At 48.2% G+C, this 22,668-nt stretch overlaps 3 non-coding genes across 3 annotated transcripts; all 3 read right to left on the reverse strand.

The window, feature by feature from the left end:
• Positions 1 to 12,394: 12,394 nt before the first annotated feature.
• Positions 12,395 to 12,513, reverse strand: LOC134500575 (5S ribosomal RNA). The gene has a single exon (XR_010068259.1). It is a non-coding gene; the product is annotated as a 5S ribosomal RNA (ribosomal RNA).
• Positions 12,514 to 12,818: 305 nt separating this feature from the next.
• LOC134500576 (5S ribosomal RNA) lies at positions 12,819 to 12,937 on the reverse strand. Its single transcript, XR_010068260.1, has one exon. It is a non-coding gene; the product is annotated as a 5S ribosomal RNA (ribosomal RNA).
• A 304-nt stretch (positions 12,938 to 13,241) lies between these two features.
• On the reverse strand, positions 13,242 to 13,360 carry LOC134500577 (5S ribosomal RNA). The gene has a single exon (XR_010068261.1). It is a non-coding gene; the product is annotated as a 5S ribosomal RNA (ribosomal RNA).
• Positions 13,361 to 22,668: the final 9,308 nt, after the last annotated feature.

Below are 22,668 nucleotides of genomic sequence, written 5' to 3' on the forward strand. Positions count from 1 at the left end.
AGTGAGTCCAGTTAGCTATATGGCTTCAAGGTGGAAGTAGCAAGAATTTATGGTGAGGGTAGATTACTCTTCTCTCTGTTTCCCTACACTGGATTCAGCCCCTTCCCCCTACTAGGATGGAAAATTTCTGAGAATTGTTTTAAACAAAGTTTGGACTAACATTGTTTTATTCTTTTGAGCACATGCATTTTGCTTGCACCAGGTTCAATGTTTTCCAAGCCATTTCCCCAAATATAAGATGGGGGTGAGTTGCATTGCAAAATAAAGAAAAATGCAATTTTTTCTGAAACAAATGGAGCCCAGAGATGTCATATAGGACACCAACAACCCTTTTGTGGTCTTCAGAGTAGGCGTGTCCAATATTTTGTGCTTTTGGGGGCCTTTTTTTAGATTTTGCAGAGCCTGAAGGGGCAAAATGGGTGCCTCAACCTTGGTCTAGTCCTCTATGGGTGACGGGACACAGCATGAAATTGGAAGTTGTGCACTCAGATGTACTGATTTGAAATTCAAACTTCGAAAGGTTTGCATTCCAGAATAAGTGAATCCTATTTCTCCCTAAGCTTTAATCTGTGGTGAGTGGTACCAAGGGATGGCTGAGGCGGAAGAGGCCAGAAATAAATGCGCAGTCATGGCAGCCTTGAGATGGCCCAATTTTCAAACCCTGTTGATGAGATTATAATTAAATTGTAAAGGAGGGGAGTGGGGGGAATCCTGCTGCAAAACGATTAAAGAGATGATGCACTGGGCTTTCAGAATGAGGCACACATTGGGATCCAGAGTGCTCTGAAGGCCTCTGCAAGATCTGGCCCCTGTCCAGCTTTCCAGGATGGTGCCTGCAGAAGAGGCTTCATGAATGAAGTGGAAAGAGATGATCTTTACCAACTGTAGCATGACATGTGGCAGCTCCCCCTTTGGCCTACCTTCCTTTAGCCCTGGGCCCTCATGGAGACTTGGGTCCCACCTGCTTGCCTGCCCTTGGCTTCTGCCCCAATCCTTGGACTGTTTATTGCTCCTTGCTGCCATCCCAAGTGGGGTGCCTTCTGTGAGAGGAGAATGCGCCTAGAGGGCTGGCCTTGATGCAGACCTTTCCCCGTCTCTACAACCATCCTGCTGCCCTTGAGTCTTCTCTCTGCTGCATCTGCTTCTTATTAAGGTCTGCGTGCAACCAGGCCAAGAAGAGCCTGGAAAGCAATTTTGCTCAGGGCAGGGGGTTCCTATTAGAAGTGGGTTTGGGCTTCGTCTTGGGCTTCGTTTCCTCACATGCTGTGCCGAACGTCTGAGGAGATCCAGAGAGGCTGTGCGGTCAATATAGCTGAGCTCATGGAAAGATTTTTCTGTTGGAGATGTTGGCAGGATCCGTTCCTTGCCTGCAACGTTTTCCAACATGTTGCCTGCTTGTCTGTCAGAGTCTAACTTCTCCTCAAGGATCTCTTGAGAAGGTCCCTTCCAGGCTGGATTCATGCAACACACTAGGTTCAAGTCAATTGGAGCAGTGTTTCTCAACCTTGGCAACTTGAAGAGGTGTGGACTTCAACTCCCAGAATTCCCCAGCCAGCATGCTGCCGAGCCTCTTCTTAAAAATCTCCGAAGATTGAGAACTCAGAGGTTAGGGAGACTGTTCCTCTACTGCCCAGATCTTACAGTCTGAATGTTTTTTTCTTATCCAGAAATAAAAATCAAGGTTATTTCAACTTCTGCCCCTTTAATACTGCTGGGTGTATTTAACTTTTTTTTTCTGGTTAAAAAGTTTAGCAGGTATTTTTTTTAGAATGAAAATCAACACTCATATGCAGCAAGAGAGGCTGTCTTTTCAAGACATGGTGAATCTGGGTTAAAAGCCTGTAACTGCTATGCTGGTACAACTTGCTATGATTCAATAAATAAACCATATGATGGCTTATTACGAGGGCCTGGTTTACAGTATGCATTAAAAGAGGACTGGGTTTCCACAGCACAAAGAACCACAAGCATCCCAACACCACTTGAGCCTTGTCTGGCTTATTGTGAGGACACAGAGCTGCAGTGTCAAATCAATGCTCTGCTGAAGCATCTCTTCGCACTGTTGCCATTTTAGCATCTAGCAGTTCCTACTGCTTTTCCACGTGCGTTCAGCCGAACCAGTTAGAGGTCTTGGAGATGACCTCTGACACATCTGCTCAAAACCAGGTTGGGGAATGACAGTCTTAAACCATCTAGGCTGGCGGCCATTACCACACCTCATGGTAGAAGATGGAATGAAGCTGGTAGAAATCACTGAGTTTCACTTTGCACTGTGTGAAGATGTATTTCCATTTATCTATTCTCAATCACTCTCCATCTTCACTGGCTCTAGTATAAGGAGGGAGAGAGAAAAATATACATTCTTCACCCCCTCTCCTTCTGTGTATAATCTCTCTTACTCCTCAGTTGCAAGCTGACAAGTTGCAAATAGAATAGGTTTTTCCCGTAGGGGATTTTCTCCCTGACAGTTTGAGGGGGTCCATATCCTTTCTGAGATTTTATTAGAGTTAACTTCTGTTAATAGTTTAAACAGAGAGAGAGATATAGAGAGATCCAGTTTGGTCTAGCAGTTAAGGCTGCAGGCTAGAAAGCAGGAGGCTGTGAGTTCTAGTCCTGCCTTAGGCATGAAAGCCAGCTGGGTGACTTTGGGCCAGTTCCTCTCTCTCAGCCCAACCCACCTTGCAGGGTTGTTGTTGTGGGGAAAGAGGAGAAGGAAGGAATATTAGATATGTTTGCTACCTTGAGTTACTTATAAAGTAATAAAGGCAGGATAAAAAAATCTAAATAAGTAGTTAATTTTGGGAATGCACAATGCTGACGTTGTCTTGTTCCCAGCCCAGTGCGGACAGCTTAAAGTCACCTTCAGCTGTTCCACTTTTATAGTAGTGATTTCCCTCTTCTCCCAACACAGGCTTTGCTGTGTGCACAATCAGTGATGCTTCCTTGACAGAACAGTTACACAATCAGGAGTGGGATCTGCCCAGCTCCTTTGGGCTGCTGTGGACACCCCCACCCCCTAGCTGCTAGGCACTGCCCTTCACGGACCTTTGGGCTTGGCTGCAGGAGAGACTGGACACCTAGCCTCCACCGAGGAATCTGCCTGTGTACTGGCATCTGTCCCTTAGGCAGGTTCCTTACAAGCATGGTTTTTGCGCTCGTTTGAAGCTACCTAAAGATGCCATCACTTGCATGGACTGGATTGGCTGATGCGATTGGCCAGTAGTATTTGTGCTGTGTGGACACACTGTTTGGGGCAAACACACTGAATCTATACTGCCTAGTCGACCTATTTGCTAAAAAGCCAAAGTACATGTGGAGCCAGAAGAGAAGTGCTAAAGTTTGGCTGCTGGAGGCTTTGATTTGAGAATCCCATACAGATAGTCCTCACTTAACAACCATTTGCTTAGGGACAGTTCGGACTTACAAAGGTGCTGAAAAACTGACTTGTGACTGGTCCTCACACTTATGACCGTTGCAGTGTTCCCCCCCAGTAACGTGATCATGATTTGGGTGCTTGGCAACAGGTTCGCATTTATGACTGTTGCAGCATCATGTGGTCACGTAATCGCCATTTTTGACCTTCAACCTCAACTCTGGCAAGCAAAATCAATGGGGAACCACATGATTTGCTTAATGACCACGTGATTTGCTTAACGCCTGCAGTGATTCACTTAACAGCCACTGCAAAAAAGGTCGTAAAATTGGGTTAGATTTGCTTAATGACTGCTTTGCTTAGCAACCAAAATTCAGGTCTCAGTTATGGTTGTTAAGCGAGGACTACCCGTATCTCAGTTCCTTACAGTAGTGAAGAAACTTGTGAGTAGTTAACAATGGGCTGGGTTTTCATTTCGTTCTTTTTCTGCACTACAGAATCATAGCACTGAAAAGTTGGAAGGACCATTCAGGCCAACCAAGCCAACCTCTGCTGACATATCAAAGTATCTGAACATCTGCCTGACCACCCTCCATTTGAACATGCCCAGTGAGAGGAAGCCCCCATCTCTTGGAGTTTTGGTACAACTTTCACACACTATTCTGATCCTATGAAGTTTTTTTCCTAACATTCAGCTGGAATATGCTTCGTGTAAGCGAAGGCACTGTTACCCCGTCTCCTGAGCTCTGTGATGAGAGACAGCAGAGCCTGGCTTTCTTTGGTGAGACCAGTTTGCAGGTGCACAAGGCATGCTATGCTATGCCCTCTTTCTCCAGGCAAAAGAGGCCCACGTCTCAGCCTCTTTTTGCATTTTGAATCCAGCTCCTCGATCACCATCAGAATTTCTGAACAAGGCTCCCCTGCAAGAACTCAACAAGAGCCATTCTCAGCAAACCCAGTCTGCAGACTTCCAGGGTTAAGAATATGGAACTGAGCATCATCCCTTAATGTGGTAATGACAGAAAGCCGCTGATGGAAAACCAGGGCCCATGAAAGATGGCAAGGGCAGCTACCCTCCTCACATTTATCTCCAGCAGCAAGGCACTAAATCACAGAACCCATCTCTTATCAGGTGAGAGGTGTGTGCATTCCCACGCACGCGCATGTGTGTGTGCACGACTGTGAAGCAGATGGATTGACCTCCTCTGTGAGGTTCCTCACTCAGAGGATTGGCAAAGAGACAGGGCGAACCGTCTGCACGGTTAATGCCACCGGCCGAACAGCACGAGAAGAACAATGTGGGGATTTATTATGCCATGAAGGATCTCGGGAGTTGGGTGGGGGTTGCTGAAGAAGCCGAGGCTTTGGAGAGTCCATAAATCGCTGCATTTTTTCCCACTGACTCCAACCGTCTCCTGTGGCATCAATAAATTCTGATGACAGCTCTTAACATGCTACAGTAGTTCTATCATGCAGCACATTCATTTATTAAAGGAATCAAAGTGACCCAAGTGACAGCTTCATGTCACCCCATTCTACTGCATTGATTACAGTCTCCCCCTCTCCCCTCCCCCACGTCCCAAGAGCCAGATTTCAAGCTGTTCTCAGCAAAGGTGACGGGGGGTGGGTGGGACAGAGAGTCAGCAAAGGGCCCATCCACCCTCCTTGGGCTTAATTAGCTTGAGACAACCTGAGTCAGCCCGGATAGAGCTGAAATCCTTGGGTGCTGCATGGGCCTTTGGAAAAAGACGATGAAGTCATTGAAGCATCTTGGTGGTGCCCGTCCAGGAGCCTTACAGCAATCCCCTTATAAGGGGTTATTACCAAAATTTTATGGGACAGGAGATTGGATCAGAAGAGAGGGGCTGGAGGAAAGTCATCCTTAGCAGAGATGGGGTGATGATTGGGAAGACGAGAAGCACACTGGGGCAAGAGCAGCAATGGGTGTAGCAGTTGTACGAAGTGGGCAGAGCATTTTCACCCAAGTAGGTGGAGCCAAGATTATGGGTAGGGGTATCCTGTTGGGGGGAGTGTTGCTTCTTAAAAACACTGGCTGAGTCTACATAATATGCTCTGCTTGGTTAGCTTTGGTTACCTTTTCTTTATGGCATAGCCTGTTGTGGGAACTCAGCCTAATTGTCTAGCTCACTGTTCCTCTCAACCTCAGCTACTGTAAGCTGTGTGGACTTCAATTCCCAGAATTCTGGGAGTTGAAGTCCACACAGCTTACAGTTGCTGAGGTTGAGAGACGCTGGTCTAGTTTATGGTTCAATGAATCGTGTGAATCCGGAAAATAGTTAATCCAGTATCCAGGTTGTGTTGTGTTGTATGAAAACAGCCAATGTCAGTTCACTGGAAATGTCCACTCAAGGAAAGTTCCTAATTATCCAGGTTGGAAATGGGGTATGACTGGTACAATCCCCCAATGTAGAGCTTTCTTATTCCTGGGCTGGAGAAGCAGTGGGTCAACCAAGTCTGAATGAGCCCTGGAAATGCTAAGCTCAGCTGCTCCACTTCCTTTCCACATATTCTTGAGAAGGGACACACAATCCAGATACCAGCTTCCTCCATCTTGAATCATTATTCGGTCAGCTTCACGTCTTTGAAAATGTAAATCTGAGTAAAATGTAAATCACGTCTTTGAAAATGTAAAGCTGTGTAAAATGTAAATCGGTGATAGAAATCTGAAAAATAAATAAATAAATAAATAAATAAATAAAATAAATAAATAAAAACATCTGCTCCGGGCAATTTCTGCATCAGCCCGTGAATGAAAATCCTTCCTCCTCTCTCGGTGACATACTTTCATTTCTGCAGCCCCCCCCCCCCTTATTTATGACTGTGATGCAACTTTCCATCACGGACAAAGGTCTGTTTTCTTCTGCTAGAACGAGGTGGCAAAATTCTAAGAAGGGCGCCATTGGGGGAACTGGTGTTCGGATTTGTAAATTCTTTCAGGAAATGCAAAGGGAGGGAAGTTCAGGTTGGCCTTATCTACCTGACCATCCTCTCTCCTTTCCTGGTACCTCGTAGGCCCCTCTTCTTCCCACCCCCCACCATCCATGAATCCTGAAGAAAGAGGGAATCCAGCTGCAGCTGAAGCCTCAACAGCAGGTGCTTTGTTGTGTATCTTCTCCGTTTAAGCGAATGTCTGTAAAAACAGTGCAATGATGTCAGAAGACAAGCCACCTGTTTATCCCCTGTGCTGATATTGCCTGTTTCCTGCTTCCTCCACCCTGTTGTCCTCCTCCACTGGTGGGGGTTTGGGGACTCAGAGGCTGTGGGAGGCTAGACCTGCACCCCAAGTTAAGCTACGGCAGAGCCACAGACAAACAGGAAGGTAGGTGTGCCTGGAACAGGCTTCTCTGCCTGACGATTTCTTTCTTCCTGAAGCAAAAACAGCACATAGACAATCTGGAGTTTCCTGCTGAACTACACATGCACATTTAGGGTTTCAGAGGCCCAGGCATCGTGAGCCAATGACGTTGCCTGGGAGTGAAGGAGTAGGATAAAATTTCCAGACATCCCAAACTAGCCTGGATATTACAAAAATTTATTGTCTTGTCTGGACTTTAGGACAATCCATTTCCTGTATGTAGAATGTCTGAGAATAAAATGGGATAGAGTGTCGAACCATTTTGGCTTGTAGCCTGAACTTTTAGCATTGTTCTCCCTCCCTATCAAAGATGCTGTTCGGCGCAGGAGATGGAGGAAATGAATCTTTGCTCCCCGCATTCCCATTTCCAGCCCATTTTTATCTGGTCCAAAAGGCTCCTGTGACAGAGGGTTGAGTCCAGCAAAAGACAGCAATGGGGAAATTCCACCGAGTTCATTGGGCCCAACATTAGCTCCAAGGTTAATTTTCAAAGGGCCTTTGCATCCACAAAAGCCTAGGAAACGATGCCTAAATGATAACTTTTTTGACTGAAGGCCTAGATGCCAAGCAGAAAAGAATAATAGCCATCTAGGGGAGTTTAGTATGGTCTGATCTGCTAGTTTTCTATCTTAAGGGAATATTATACATGAAAGAATATTCAGTTAAGTGAGTTTCCTCTCTGGTTTAAAACAGCCTTCCAGAGTTTCATCTTTCTAGATGTCTTAGACTTCATTGCTGTAGCATTGAGGATGTTAGTAAAAAATGCTGCTTTATTGTCCAAACAGAAGTTTATTACCCTAGGAGAAATCAAGAGTGACATTGGGTGGACTTTGGCTAGGGTGTTTAAAGTAAAAGGCAACTTACCACCAATTCAGGTGTTTAAAAAAGAAGAGATAAATCCATGGAGGGTCAAGGTTATCAGTGACCAGTAGCCTCAATAGTTATCGTAGTGTGTCTTGAACGCCAAGGGGTTGGGACCAACAGCAAAAAGTGGGCTATCCTGTCCATGTTTGTTAGTTTCCAGTTGGACTCAGAATTCTAGAGCAGCCCTTGATCTGAACGGAGTTTGGGATTCTTAACTATGTTAGGGTACTACTTTTCCATACAGAAATATGATAGGGGAGCCATGGAATTTGGAAAAGCTCTGTTTTGTTTATTTATTTGGAAAATGTACAAGGCCGCCCATCTCACATATGTGACTCTGAGCAGTGTACAAAGTTAAAAACACAAAAACAATCAAATAACAAAAAAAAAACCCAAGCCCTTAACAACAAAATCCATTAAAAAAATTAAAAACAATAAAAACCATTGGAAAAGCATAATCTGCGGGAAAGTGGACTCAAGTTCCCTAGCTATACTTTGTAGGCTCCATACCCACGTTCCCTGATCCCGAGGCCAGATGGCACATCCGTGTTTTCAGGCCCTTCTGGAAGGCCACCATGGTTGGGGCCAATCTGACCTTGGGGGGAATGATGTTTCAAAGGGCGGGCGCTACAGCAGAAAAGGCTCTCCTCCCGGGTCCCGTCAGATGATGTTCCTTCATGGCTGGGACCTGCAACATGCCCTTCCTGCTGGACCTGATGGGATGAGTAGATGTGACTGGGGAGAGGTGTCCCCTCAAATGGCAAATATTTTGTGCCTCCCCTCCATTCTGCTTGTTTAATCATGTGTTTCCTCTACCTTCAATTTGCATGTTTGCAAATAAATGCAAACATAAAACTTGGAGAAGCTTGCAGGGATCTCTGGGTGACCACCGTTAGCTGGGCCTGCTCATACATCAGATGGGCAGATCATGCATTCTCTGGAGAGGCAGTCCACGTGCATCAGCAGGGTTATTCATATGGCTCTTGTCTGATGGCCCTTCCTCCTTGCACATTGGCCTAGATTGTGAATATGTGGGCTGGGCTTGTATCCCAGGGTTACCCATGATTAATTTAATAACTGTCTACTCAAGTAACCCACTTTTCAGAGTTTGCATAACAGATTGAACCACTAATCATGCTGTCTGGATTTGCACAACTCCCTAGATTAGCATACCATGGAAAGGCAGCCATGCAAACTGGTTGCTGTATTTTATGGTTTTGCCTGTATTTTATGAGCCACTCAAAGTTCTCCATTATTGGGGACCATAAAAATTGACTGCTTCTCTGCACTAAACCCAGTGTTCTTTTTTTTTTCTTTGGCGGGGGGTGGGGAGGTTAGACTGGTGAGCCTGCCAGCATCTCTGGCCCAGCTCTCTTCTTTTGTCCCTAAATAAGATAAGGTTTCCTTTTTATGGGCGTGGGGGAAGTTTCCGGGCCTATTTCCCTGACCAAATGATATATATCAGGCCCACATAAATTACAGCCATTTTAAAAAGCAGCTCATTGTGGAATCTGGACTGTGGAGGATCTGCCCTGTCTAGGCACATCAGTTTAATTGTGGTTGGCATAGCCTCCCTCATAGGCAGGCTTGCCCATCTTGGGCACCCCAAATCACCTCTATGAACTTAGGCAGGCCCCTCCATCTGTTCAGTTGGTACATCATTCGAGTCGTCTGTTCCTCCTCCTGACCATATGCCATCTTTGGAAATTGGCTTTTGAAAGTCCTAGCCATCCTTGGTGGACAGCCAATTTATGAGCGGCCTCAGTGGCAGGCGGGCACCATGGTGATGGTAGGGTAGAAGGAAAGACAGTGGGGTAGACGGGGAGGTGCAGGGTTAGGCTTTCAAGGCACAGGCCATGGCCAAGCCCCCGATGGTTTTGAAGAGCTTGAAGAACGACACCTCCTTTGGCCTAAGTAACCCAGGAGCTGCAGAGGCAGCTTGGCAAGGCAACAGGGGCTGGCACTGAACTGGTGGGAGACTGGCACTGCCCAGCTGGTGAAAGGGCTTCCACGGCGGGGCTTGCCTGCTCTTCCCAGATGCCACGATATCTGTGAGCGGCAGCCAAGGTGGGTTGGCCAATGCCCTCTCATATGCCAGAGCTGCAGCAATCTCCCTGCCAAGCCCCTGCTCCCCCAGCCTGGCCCTTGCTCAAGCCTGTAAATCAAAGCCATCCTTGGCCTCCAGCCCTAGATCTTGGATCCCGGGAGAGTGTGTGTGGCAGAGTTGATAAAAGCAAGCATCCCAGACCCGTCACATCCCAGGAAAACAGTCGGGGGCCTCCTAAAATGCTGGCTTCCAGCCCCAACTTCCTTGTCTTCCTGCTTGTCCTTTCAGCTGCGGGCAGGGCCTGGCTACAAAGCTCCCTGTTCAGCATGTCAGAAAAGTTGACAGCACAGCTGGGGCCTGGGTCAGCTGCTGGTGGGAACAGCCTGGACTGGGGAGCCAAAGGGAAGGGGGCCTTTGGAAAGGCTGTCCCTGCTCCAGAATTCCATGAGAATCAGAAGTCACTGGCTGTGATGGCCCTGATGGCCCCTCCATCTTATCTTGGGCTCTTTCAGGAGCGTTAGTTTTTGGAAGCGGTTATTTTGCCAGGATCCCGTGGTGTCTGATGTGGTGGTGATTGTGGTGATTATGTGCCATCAAGTTATTGTCAACTCTCAGCGACCACACAGATAGAATTTCTCCATGATAATCTGTCCCTAACCTGGTCCTTCAGCTCTTCCAACGGTGCCCCCATTGCTACCATAACTGAGTCCCTCCACCTTGCTGCTAGTCGTCCTCTTCTCTTTCCTTCCACCCTTCCCAGCATCAAAGCCTTCCCAGCATCAAAGCCTTCTCCAGAGAGCTGGGTCTTCACATAATGTGTCCAAAGTAGGATCATTTGTGCCTCAAGTGAGAACTCTGGATTGAGTTGTTCGATGATCCACTGGTTTGTTTTCTTGGCTGTCCACATTATTCTCAGGAGTCTTCTCCAACAGCAAAGTTCTAAAGTGTTAATATTCTTGCTATCCTGATTCTTATAGCACTTTGAAAGTTTGCACCCCATTTGCCTTTCCTTATAATGAGACAAAGAGAAGCTTTGATGCCTCCCAAAGCTCAAGGCTAATTTAGCTCAGGCTAAGAATGGACCAAAGTCCAGCTCAATGGCCATCTCAATCCAGATCTCCAAACTCTCTGCAGGTTGCCATCTTCCCTAACTTCCTAGACCATTGCTCCTCCAAGGCCTCCCTTGGTTGATGCTAACAGAGATTGAGGGAATTTCATACCAGTTGCAGAAAAAGATTTCCTGCATGTTATGTCTTTTTTTCGTTTTGCTTGTGTGTTAAACCAAGATTTAGGGACAGATCATGGAGAAACCTATCTCTGTGGTCTCTAAGAGTTGACAATGACTTGATGGCACATAATCCATCAATCAAACAAACAATCACTCAATCAATTAATCCAAGATATGGAGACACATCCACAAATATGGAGTGTGTTCTGCCCACACTCATCGCTGGACCATGAAACCTCAACAGAGATCATGCAAATTTTGGCTGAAAGAAGAGCTTCCTATTTCTGATCTCACCCATTTGTTTTTCAAGTGGGGGAGGGGATGGATACCTGGGGTTAAGCCTGGGGTAGCATCCTACTTAGCTCTACTGATCCCTTTTCTCCGTAAAGGAGGAAGTCGCCCTTAGAAGAACTCCTGGAAAGCTAAATGCTAACTGCCATAACCGCAAAGAGGAGATTCCCTGCTTTCTTAATCGCACAGGGATGGATGAAACTGACTAGAAGCCCAATGCGGTTCCTTTCTCTGGATGGCCTTGTATGTGAACCGTGGACCTAAGCCTGCTTGACCCTGGGCTGGGGGCCTTGCCCACCGCGTTCTTTGTGGGCTTGATCTGACCCTGCAGACTCTTCATAAAGGCATCGTAGACTTCACAAATGGTGTCCTGGTAGAGGAGTGGGTGGGACCTGAACCTCGTCATGGACTGGGAGGGGAGAAGAGTGCTGAGGGACCTCAGAAGGGGTCTCCAACAGAAAAGATGCTTCAGCTGGAGTTCTCTATATGCTCCAATTCCACTCTGGATGATGGAGATAATGATGAAGAAGAAAAAGGGTTGTCAGAAGAGTCAGGTTGGCTGCACGACCTAAGCCCCATACATTTTTTGCATGCATTGCATACGTGATGCATGAAATAGGACTCCGATCCAGGCCATTATGCCAGGACTCCCTGCACACGCCACCCCGCCTCCTTTGTTGCTGTTCTTATGCCTCACTGGAGGAGGGGGGGGGGAAATGCAAAAGGAAGGTGAGACAGGGAGAGGGCAAAAGCCTACAGGACCCAGTATTCCCAGGTGGTCTCCCGTCCAAGTACTAACCAGACCTGACCCTACTTAGCTTCCGAGATCAGAGGTTTTCAGGGTGGCATGGCCGTAGGCAATAAACAATCTTCCTGCCACTGCCTTTCAGCTGCCTCTGGAGGCCCACCTGCTCCGCCGCCGACCCAGTGACGAGCGGGACTACAGCCCGGACCACCATCCCCTGCCACCAGGCCCACCATTCCTTCTCTCGCTGCTCCTGCTACTGACTCATTGAGCTTCTAGCACACGCCGCCCTGCGGAGCCAGGCCACCCCTCTGGCTGAGGCGACGCAGAAGCGTGGCCCCCGAGCCGCACCCAGCGGGCCGCGGGCGGCAAGTGCAGCTGCGCCTGCCCTGCGCCGGGCCGCCGTGGGCAGCAAAAGCCAGGGCGGAGGCCCGCGGCGGGCGGAGCGAGAGGGAGAGGCGGGGCGCAAAAGCCTACAGCACCCGGTATTCCCAGGCGGTCTCCCATCCAAGTACTAACCAGGCCTGACCCTGCTTAGCTTCCGAGATCAGACGAGATCGGGCGTTTTCAGGGTAGTATGGCCGTAGGCGTTTAACAGCTAGCTTGCCGCTGCCTTTAAGCAGGCTACGGCACCACCAGCACGGTCTCCGTAGCCTGCCCGCACAGACCATCGTCCCCTGCCAACCAGGCCCTTCGTCCCTCTTGCTGCTGCTGCTGCAAACGCCGCTGCGACGCGCTGCCCTGCAAAAGCCTGTCCGCCGAGTCTGATCCAGCAGGCCGGAGTGGGAAACGCAGCCTACCTCGCCTGCACCGCAATCCGCGGCAAAAGCTACGGCGCAGCTGAGAGGGAGGGAGACGGGGAGGGGGCGGGCCGGGGTGCAAAAGGGGCACAAAAGCCTACAGCACCCGGTATTCCCAGGCGGTCTCCCATCCAAGTACTAACCAGGCCTGACCCTGCTTAGCTTCCGAGATCAGACGAGATCGGGCGTGTTCAGGGTAGTATGGCCGTAGACGTTCAACAGCTTGCTTGCCGCTGCCTTTAAGCAGGCTACGGCACCACCAGCACGGTCTCCATACCCCGCCCGCACAGACCATCGTCCCCTGCCACCAGGCCCTTCGTCCCTCTTGCTGCTGCTGCAGCTAACGCCGCTGCGACGCGCTGCCCTGCAAAAGCCTGTCCGCCGAGTCTGATCCAGCAGGCCGGAGTGGGAAACGCAGCCTACCTCGCCTGCACCGCAATCCGCGGCAAAAGCCACGGCGCAGCTGAGAGGGAGGGAGACGGGGAGGGGGCGGGCCAGGGCGCAAAAGGGGCGCAAAAGCCTACAGCACCCGGTATTCCCAGGCGGTCTCCCATCCAAGTACTAACCGGGCCTGACCCTGCTTAGCTTCCGAGATCAGACGAGATCGGGCGTATTCAGGGTAGTATGGCCGTAGACGTCTAACGGCTTGCTTGCCGCTGCCTTTAAGCACCCTCTCTGCATCTACTTTCATATTCTCTAGAGCCTTTCCTTGGGTGCGGGTGGGGGTCGTCGTCGTCATCGTCATCCTAGTGCTGGGCAACAAAACCTACATGTTATTGTGTAGTCCTCGCTCTGTTTGATGAAGGAGAATCTGCTACTTACATTGTTGGGCAAGAGAACAAAACGTGGTGAAATCCTCAGTGGTGGAGTTTTGGAGTTGTCGAATTCCCTTGGCTTGCTGGCTGGGGAATTCTGGGAGTTGAAACCCAGTCCTCTTAAAATGGCTACGGTTGAGAAACACTGGCTTAGAGGAAGTGCTTTTCTTGGTTTTGATAAAATCAGCTCAGCACCTGCTGTTGCCTAGTCAATAAATACAGCCAAAGAATTAAAATCCAACTACAATTAATATCCAACGTTCATTCCAAGCAGGTCCTGATTTCTTTACAGGCAGGTGGGTTGAGGGTTGAGCAGAAATCCTGTTTTTCATCCTCCATCATTCCCGTGCATCCAATAACTTTTGGCTTCGACTTGGCAACTTGGCCCATTTCACAAGCTGAGCCCCTTGCAAAGGATTTTGGCACATGCTTGGCACATGCTGCCAGCATCCATTGTGTGTGTGTATGAAAATCTCAAAATGGCATTGTAATGGGAGTCCCACCCCTTTTGTACGTGCATGGAATCTGGATTAATGAGTCATTGCTACAGGGGAGAAATGGAGCAAACCTCTCTCTCTATATATATATACTACTGGATTATAAAACTCACCCCAAAGATCTCTTGAATGCAACACCTATATATATATAATCAAGCAACAAGAAACTACTGGATTATAAAACTCACCCCAAAGATCTCTTGAATGCAACACCTATATATATATAATCAAGCAACAAGAAACTACTGGATTATAAAACTCACCCCAAAGATCTCTTGAATGCAACACCTATATATATATAATCAAGCAACAAGAAACTACTGGATTATAAAACTCACCCCAAAGATCTCTTGAATGCAACACCTATAGGTGTTGCATTCAAGAGATCTTTGGGGTGAGTTTTATAATCCAGTAGTTTCTTGTTGCTTGATTATAAATACCCCCTGTTATCTCTGTTTTGAGGTCTTGTCCATGGGTGCTTGACTTGGCTTTTTGATCAATTGATTGATTGATTATGTGCCATCAAGTCATTTTTGATCCTAGTGACCACGTAGATAGATTTTCTCCATGACGATTCGTCCCCAACCTGTTCTTTCAGGACTCCCAAGGGTGCCCCCATTGCCACTGTCACTGAGCCCCTCCACCTGGCTGCTGGTCGTCCTTGTTCCTTCCACCTTTCCCAGCATCAGAGCCTTCTCCAGAGAGCTGGGTCTTTGCTTAAGATGTCAATAGTAGGATGATTTGAACCTTAATAAAACGTTTGGGGACTCTATTATGCGGGGCCAAGTGAGAAGAGAGAGAAAACTTGTAAGTCACAAACGGGGCAAGAATAAATTCAGGAGTTTCCTCCTACAGATTCTTCTCCAACAGTAACCCGGCTGATTCATAGTGGGAGAGGTGGTCCCTGAGATCGTCAGCAGCAGCGTGTTGGATTTTTATTCTACCTTTCCTCCTCCGATAATTTCCCGCCTCCGTTTTCTCACTCTAACATCCCTGTGAAATAGATTGGGCTGAGAGATTGCGACTGGCCCAAAGCCACTCTGTGAGTTGCCATGACTGTGAGGGGTCTTGAACCAGGCTCTCCCCAGTCCTAAGTCCAACGCCTGAACCACGGAACCCCCCCTGGATTTCAATAGATTGTGAAAGCTGAGGATCTGTGAATGTCTTGCTTAGATCTGGATGAATTTATTCGGCCAGAGTGCTCACCAGCACCAGGCGTTTTTCCAGAGCTACCTGCAAACAGCAGGGTTGCACCTAGTAACTTGTGCAAGAAACCACCTGCTACACCAGATGGATTTTGGAAAAAAGTCCTTTAGGTCTCCAGGTTGAAAAGACCCTTTCTGCAAGGCTGAAGAAGCACACCCTGGTGAGATCTTTCTTCTGCTGTGTCCCCATGGCATTGTCTTCACCTCGTCCCCAGCCCAGGAATGAGACAGGCTTGCATTGTCTTTAGTGAAGCCATTTCTTCTTTCTTTTGATACCATCCAAGGAGAGGGATCAGCAAGGGACAGCATTGCATTTCACATCTCCTGGTAAAGTTTTCTGCCAGCATTTCAGCTCCTAAGGCCCTAAGGGAAGAAGGAAGCTACTTTTAGATTTCCCTCCATACAGGTACATCTCTGAAAGCCAGGAGATGGCAGTCTTGGACTGGGGAATGTGGCTCCCACCGTCACCCCAACTTTGGATCTTGGAATATGTTCATGTTGTCAATGATGGGTGGGAAGAGGGGAGATCCCTCCAATTAATAGGGTATTGGCACATGTTCCTACTCATTTATACAAGCATCCTGCACAAACACAGCATGGACCACAGCAATCAATTCCCCATCACTCCCTACCCTGGAGAAAGTGGCTAGGCTTTACAATGTGCTGGACCCCCAAGTTACTGAGTTACCTATCTTCTGGGTTCCCTCAGGATGCTGAATCTTAACTAATTTAAGTAACTAACAAGCTGAGTTCTCCCATGACATCCCAAGCCATGAAAAACATGATCAAGATGACTACTAGCCAAGCTTAGCATGCTGTGCCCAAGCATTGGTTGGGACTTTTACTGACGGGATGCACATATTTCTGGAAACTATCCCAGCCGGTACCTTCTTTGATGTCTGAAAAGCAAAGGAACAGGGGTTGAACGCATTCCAAAGTAAACTAGAGACCTGGGTGAGTAGAGATAGGGCTTAGCCAAGATGTAAAAATTATGCCTGGCATCCAATTGAAATGCTGTACTTATGAAGGGTGTGGGTTCTCCATCTCTGGAGGGTTTTAGAAGAGGTTGGTCGGAGAGCTCTCTCTCATGGATGGTTTACATGGTTTTTCTGTGCATTGTAGAGAGTTGGACTAGATCAGTGTTTTTCAGACTTGGCAAGTTTTAGATGGGTGGGCTTCAACTCCCAGAATTCCCCAGCCAGCATACTGGCTGGGGAATTCTGGGAGTTGAAGTCCACGGATCTTGAAGTTGCTGAGGTTGAGAAACACTGCTGAACATAATTGCAGAAAGAGCCAAAATTCGGATCTCGCCAGCCCTGTAAATGCCACCCCATCCCTCCTGTTCTTCCTGGCAGGAGAAGTCATAAGTTGCACATTGATTCTGTGCAGAGGGAGCATAAGGTAATGCCTCGCCCAGCCTACATCACAGGGTTATGGTCGGGTCAGGATAAAATGAAAGGTGATTCCCATAGAAACTCTCTTGAAAGGCAGTCTATCCATCTGACAAGTAAAAGAAATACATTTAAATTTTCTATAGGTCCAGATCTTTTCACAGACATTTGAGACCCTGCCAGTCTTTCTGCCAATGCAAACTATTCTTATCAGAGTCAGGTGTGTACTTACCACCTCTCGCCCTTGCAGACCACCTTGTCCCGAACTGTCCCCAAACACTGAATGGAAAAATCCAAGGTGAGCCATCAATAACAACCCCTCCCCCAGCTTCAGCAAACAGCCCAGCTGGGGTGGTGGTGGTGTCTGCAAGGGGGTCAAAAAAGTCAAGATGGCGGCCACACCATGTAATTGAAGCTCCACCCCTTCTATGTACCTTGGGGTTTTACGGGAATGTAAGAAGGGGTGGGGCTTCAATCCCATGGTTGTGGCTGCCATCTTGACTTTTCTGACCTCATCCTTGTGGATATCCCCAAGCCCAGCAGAGAAGCTGCTAGCAGACCTAAGATTGCTGAGGGACAGAAGAAGCTAAAGTTAAAAGGAAGAATAATAATAATAAAATCTGGTTGAGATGAGATCACAGTGCAGCTTTGCTAGTAGACGAGAGCAGGAAATGGCTGTGGTGGGAGGGGATGATGGCAGCTGTGGCCCCACTATGTCTGCAGGATTCATTCCTGTGATGAACCTCAAGATCTGCAGGTGAGGACCTTTCAAAGGTGAATGGGTGGTCAGAGGTCCTTCTCCTGCACTGCTCCCAGATTTCAGAAGCCGCTCCCCAGGAGCTGCGTTGGGGCCTCTGCTCTCTCCGCATTCAAAAATCTGTGAAGATATTTTCTGTTGCTCACCAGGTTTTTAATGAGATGAGCTGAGCACTTTATTGTCAAACTTCATCTGTGTTTTTAACATTTTATGTAAGTTTCGTTCGCTGCATGGAACGTGCCCCAGATAGAAAGGGAAGATATGTCTCAATAAAACAAAGCAATATAAATGCAGAGTTGGAGCAAATGAAAAGGCGTTTTCCGGGTGCTGGAAGGAGATTGGACAGGCTGTGATTGAGGCTTCATCCGACAGCCTCCGAAGACAAATGATCCTGAGAAGCAAGTTTCACAAATGAGCTGGAAAGATGGGGATAGGGAAGATCACCGCTTGATCCTTTCAGATCCCAGCCTTCCTTCTAGGCTGCCCCAGGTCACAGTACAGACATGCTTTAGGAATTATTGAAAAAGCCTTTTTGCCCAGACATTAACTCCTTCTAATATAGAATACGAGAGTTAGAACTATGAAGATCATCTAGTCCAACACCCAGCTCAGCATAGGATCCACTGAAGCAACTCTATTTGAAGAATTCTAGTGAAGGAGAACTCACCACACCATGTGGCAGCCTGTTCCACTGGCTGACAGCTCATATTTTTAAGACGTTCCTTCTGATGTCTAAGCTTGAATCTCCTTCCATGTAACTTTAACCCACTGGCTCTGGTCCCATCTTCAAGGGCAATAGAGAAGAAGTCCACTCCTTATTAGGAGCATTCATACAGCCTGCTTAACCTGGTTCCTGAATTCATCCATTTTATTTCTTTTGCCCTGCACATTCAGCCACACAACAAGGAGCGCCTGGGTCTCTAACTGAGCAGGTCAAGCAGGTTGTATGGACCCAGTTATCTTCGGCCTGTGCAACTCGCACCTGCCAAGTGGTGTGATGTCTAAGCTACTTGCCGTTTGGGATAGCCAGTGCTAATTACAACAATCTGACTGCTTCTTTCAAATCCCAGGGACCCTAGCAGGAAGCCATGCCCAAAGGAAATTCAGTGCTTCTCCCTCGCCAGCCTTCGGATCCCATCGGGTCCACCAAAGCTGGTCCTTGCCCAGAAATCTCGCTCTGAATCAACGCATAGGCAAAACAAAAACTGCTGCTGAGGATTTTTTCATTTTGCATGATTTACCGTTCGGATTAGCTTGTGAGCTGTTCAGAGCCGCCCTGGAGCGAGCGGCGTCTCGATTTGTGAAAGCAAGAACGGGAGAAGAAAGACGCCGCGTTCTCTGCTGTGAAGAGGTGGTTGGAAAAGGGGGGTGTCCCAGTGCCGCTGGGCCTCTTTGGAAGGTCTGGCTGGGGCTGTCTGCCTTTTGCGTTCGGGGGAAAAGCGGGGGACTTTTCCCCCTTTCCTTGACTGGGGTGGGAGGGTTTTTCTTATTCGTCTGTTTTGCTAACGTAATCGGCTGTTTCCGTGTCTTTCCTACCACCAAGGGGTGGGAAGTTGGGCCCCAAATGCTCAGCAAGTGGCTGTCTGACAGTCTTTGGAACTCTGAGGGTGCAAAAAGTGGGACCTGGAGGCACGTGCAGCCACCTCTTCTTTCAGATGATTGAAATGAAGCCAGCGCAGACTCTCTTGCTGGACTTTCTGCCCAACAGCCTTAAAGCGCTGTTCTTTGGGAGCTGTCAGAAAGCATGGAAGAAACGTGCGATCCGACATGCAGGCTCCATTCTGCGCTGGCAGTGAAGCAGAAGAGGGTCTCTGTTCACGTAAGAAGGGGAGGAGAAGAGAAGCAGGTGGGGAGTGCCTTCTATGAGCCAGCTACAGGCAGCAGAAGACCCCCTGGGCTTCTTCTCTCCTTGCATGGAGTGATGGCTTCAAGGGAACAGAGGGTGGGAAGAAAAGCAGCCGTTCTCCCTTGCTTTTCCCCAGTGTCTTCTCCTGCCATCCGTGGCAAGGGAAGAAGAAGGGGAGAGGAGGAGGGGAAGCAGATCTTTTAGCACCGGTTCTTCCCAAAGATCCAGTCCAATTCCACTTCACCTGACAGGAGTGGCGGCTGAAGAGATGCCTCCACCCGCTTCCCTCTTTCCCATAGTGGCCTAAAGTCCCCCTCTGTGGTGGGAGGCATGTCCTTTGGGGGGCCAGCAGATTTCACAACTCTTAAAAAGCTGTTCCGCTCCTCCCCCTAACCCCACTTCTAGCAGGAGTAGGGTGGGGGGATCAAAGCAAGGGAGAATGGCCCCTTAGGGGCTAGCTCTCCAATCCCATGGAACGATAACTCTGTGGGGTCAGAGGACTAATAGCAGGTACCGCGGCACCTGATTTGCAGGTGTGGCTCATATCCAGCAGTCTTACAGAAGACTGTTGGACAGGTGTCAGGAACTGCACCTGTCCATCCCTGCTGATCAGCAACTGTTGTGCCTGTCCCACCAGGACTAGAGGGGGAAGTTTTCCTTGTGGGGGGGAGAGTCACACTTAAAGGGGTATTTTACCCCTTTCCTTCCCCTGACCATTCTCTGGTTCCATGGAATAACTTCCTAGAAGCTGGCAAAAAGGCTGCAGATGTAAAGTGACTGTGGAAGACCCATGGGTCTTCTGCTGCCTGTAACTGGCCCCATAGGAGGTGCTCCCCACCTGTTTCTGTTCTCCTCCCATTCTCAGTGGACAGGAGTGGAGAACTGGAGATTAAAATGCTGCATTCCCCCCCCCCCTCCCCACCATACCTCTGTTGCTATCCCTCCAAGCCCTCAGACCTGGGCCCATTAGCAAGAGGAAAAAGAAACTCTTCTACTGCCAAAAGGCAAATGGCCCCCAAAATTACTAGCTAAGGTAGTCCAGACAAGAAGGACACCCAGGAGTACTAGCTCTAACTTTATTATAAGGTTACCTTAACAGAATCTTGTGAGTCTGAAAGTACATCCTCGCCTTTACAGCCCAAGAAACTAGGGAGGGTCCCTTCTGAGATGCTTGCCACTCCCCATTGCTTCTGCAGGCTCAGCTGCCTCTTATCTGAATCTTGTCTAGGCTGTGGATCTTCCCCCTGTCTCCCAAGGTCATTCCCACAGACAGAGTGCTGGCTGGGGAATTCTGGGAGTTGAAGTCCACCCATCTTAAAGTTGCCAAAGTTGAGAAACACTGCTCTAGAGACTCCACTTGCATTAAAGATAAATTCCCACAGATTGTGACTGACACTCTGCTACCCAGCTTCCAGTTATATCTGCAGATGCTCAGCAAAGTCTCTAAGAACATCTGACATTTCCAGCTTCAAAACATACGTCTCCGTGCCAGCCTGAGCAGACCTATTTTTCATATGTTGACCCCCAGGTATTTGTCCTCTTGGTTGAATGGGCAGCAGTTCTCTTCCTGGCTTCTCTAAAATTGTACCGGACAGAATATTAGCCCTTGTATTCAAACTAGGTCAGGGACTAGGATTCCAAGACCTTTTTGATCATCCCAGTCCCTGAATGAATCTGGATTAACACTCTTATTACCACCACCCTCCTTTAAAATGCAAGGTGCTGGAGAAAATTCAGGCTTGCCTGCTGAGCTTTCATCTAAAAAGAAGTGTGGCTGAAATGAGAGGGGAGTTAATTTCCAGGATGCTCCTCCCCATGATCTTGGAAACACAACAGTGACCAGTTTGGCGCAGCTTCAGTCACAACACTGGAAACTCCATCTGTTATTGCTTCTCAGGACAAGAGACTAGGTTAGGAAGCTCAGAACAAACCAGGGGGCATAGCACAGAATGGAGCTGGGGCATAGGAGGCATGGCTGAGGGTTGCTCAGCCCCTGATTCCTGTTCCAGCACCTGCAGGATTCTGTCCAGGGGTAAGGATGACCTCACTTGGAGCCAAGAATCTACCTTGTCAGATTGTGAGAATAAAAGCAAGTAGGGAGACTTGCTTTCTGCTGTTCAGAAAGCTTTAGTGCAGTGCTTCTCAACCTCAATAACTTTAAGCTGTGTGGACTTCAACTCCCAGAATTCCCTGCCCAGATTGCTCTAGAGCTGTGTTTCTCGACCTCAGCAACTTCAGGCTGTGTAGACTTCAACTCCCAGAATCCCCATGGCTGGCTGGGGAATTCTGGGAGTTGAAGTCCACACAGCTTAAAGTTGCCAAGGTCGAGAAACACTGCTTTAGAGGGAGGGTGGCCAAGTGTGAAAAATGAAATGACATGTTAAGAAATGTCTCAGGTCCAGCACAATAACCCAGTTGTTAGAGCTAGCTGGCAAGTAATCTAGACCGGGCTGGCCTGGCCAAATTAGCTCCATTTGGCAACGAAGCTCTTGCTACAGGAATTTGCTCACCTAATGAGAAAATTGGGACGTTGCTTATTAAACAGGTTCATTTGGAAGGAAGGAGATACGAAACAGACCTGCAGTCCCATCGCTGGAAGACCTAGGTGGGCCAAATTTGGGGTTGCTTAATTTGCTGGAATTAAGGATCATGCCATCACATTATTCCAACCCCATGGGAATAGGGGCTGGATCTACAGCAGCTGGTTGGGAGGAAGTAGTTGCAGAGTATTGTCTGGATTTTCTCTAGAAATACATGACTTGTGGAGTGGAGAACAGCCTCTGACTTGTGTAAGAAATGTCCAGAATGGTGTTTCTCAACCTCAGCCACTTTAAGCTGTGTGGACTTCAACTCCCAGAATTCCCCAACCAGCCAACCAATTCCACATGCTGGCTGGGGAATTCTGGGAGGTGAAGTCCACACAGCTTAAAGTGGCTGAGGTTGAGAAACACTGGTCTAGAACAATATGGCTTTGTATTTCCCCCCATACATTTCCCTCCAAAGCTAATAATAGCAGTTGGAATGGAGAATTTTGCCATGAGGATGATTACAACATTACAAGAATGTTACCTGCCCAGAGATCTCACTATGGGGCAGGTGACAATTGCTACACCCTTGCTGCTGCTCCAGAGAAGTTTCCTGGGTCTGTTACATTTACCCACTGTACGTCAGTCTACCCAATTTTGCCTACAGTGACTGACAGCAATCAAAGAGAGGATCTTCTTAGTTCAGCAAGTGAGAACCTCAACTGAAAAAGCCATTTGCAAAAGGTTTAGGACTTACGGAGTGCAAAGCACAGGCTCAGCTTTCATCAGTTCTGAAGTTGCAGGTCAATAGATCAGGAGGGCACAGAGGATAGGCTGGGCTCACTCAGCAAGCCAACTGGGCCAGGCCAAGACCTTGCCTTGCATTCACACAAGAGGCTATGCTTGAT

This window comes from Candoia aspera, chromosome 6, assembly GCF_035149785.1.
Source record: "Candoia aspera isolate rCanAsp1 chromosome 6, rCanAsp1.hap2, whole genome shotgun sequence".
Classification (NCBI taxonomy): Eukaryota; Metazoa; Chordata; class Lepidosauria; order Squamata; family Boidae; genus Candoia; species Candoia aspera.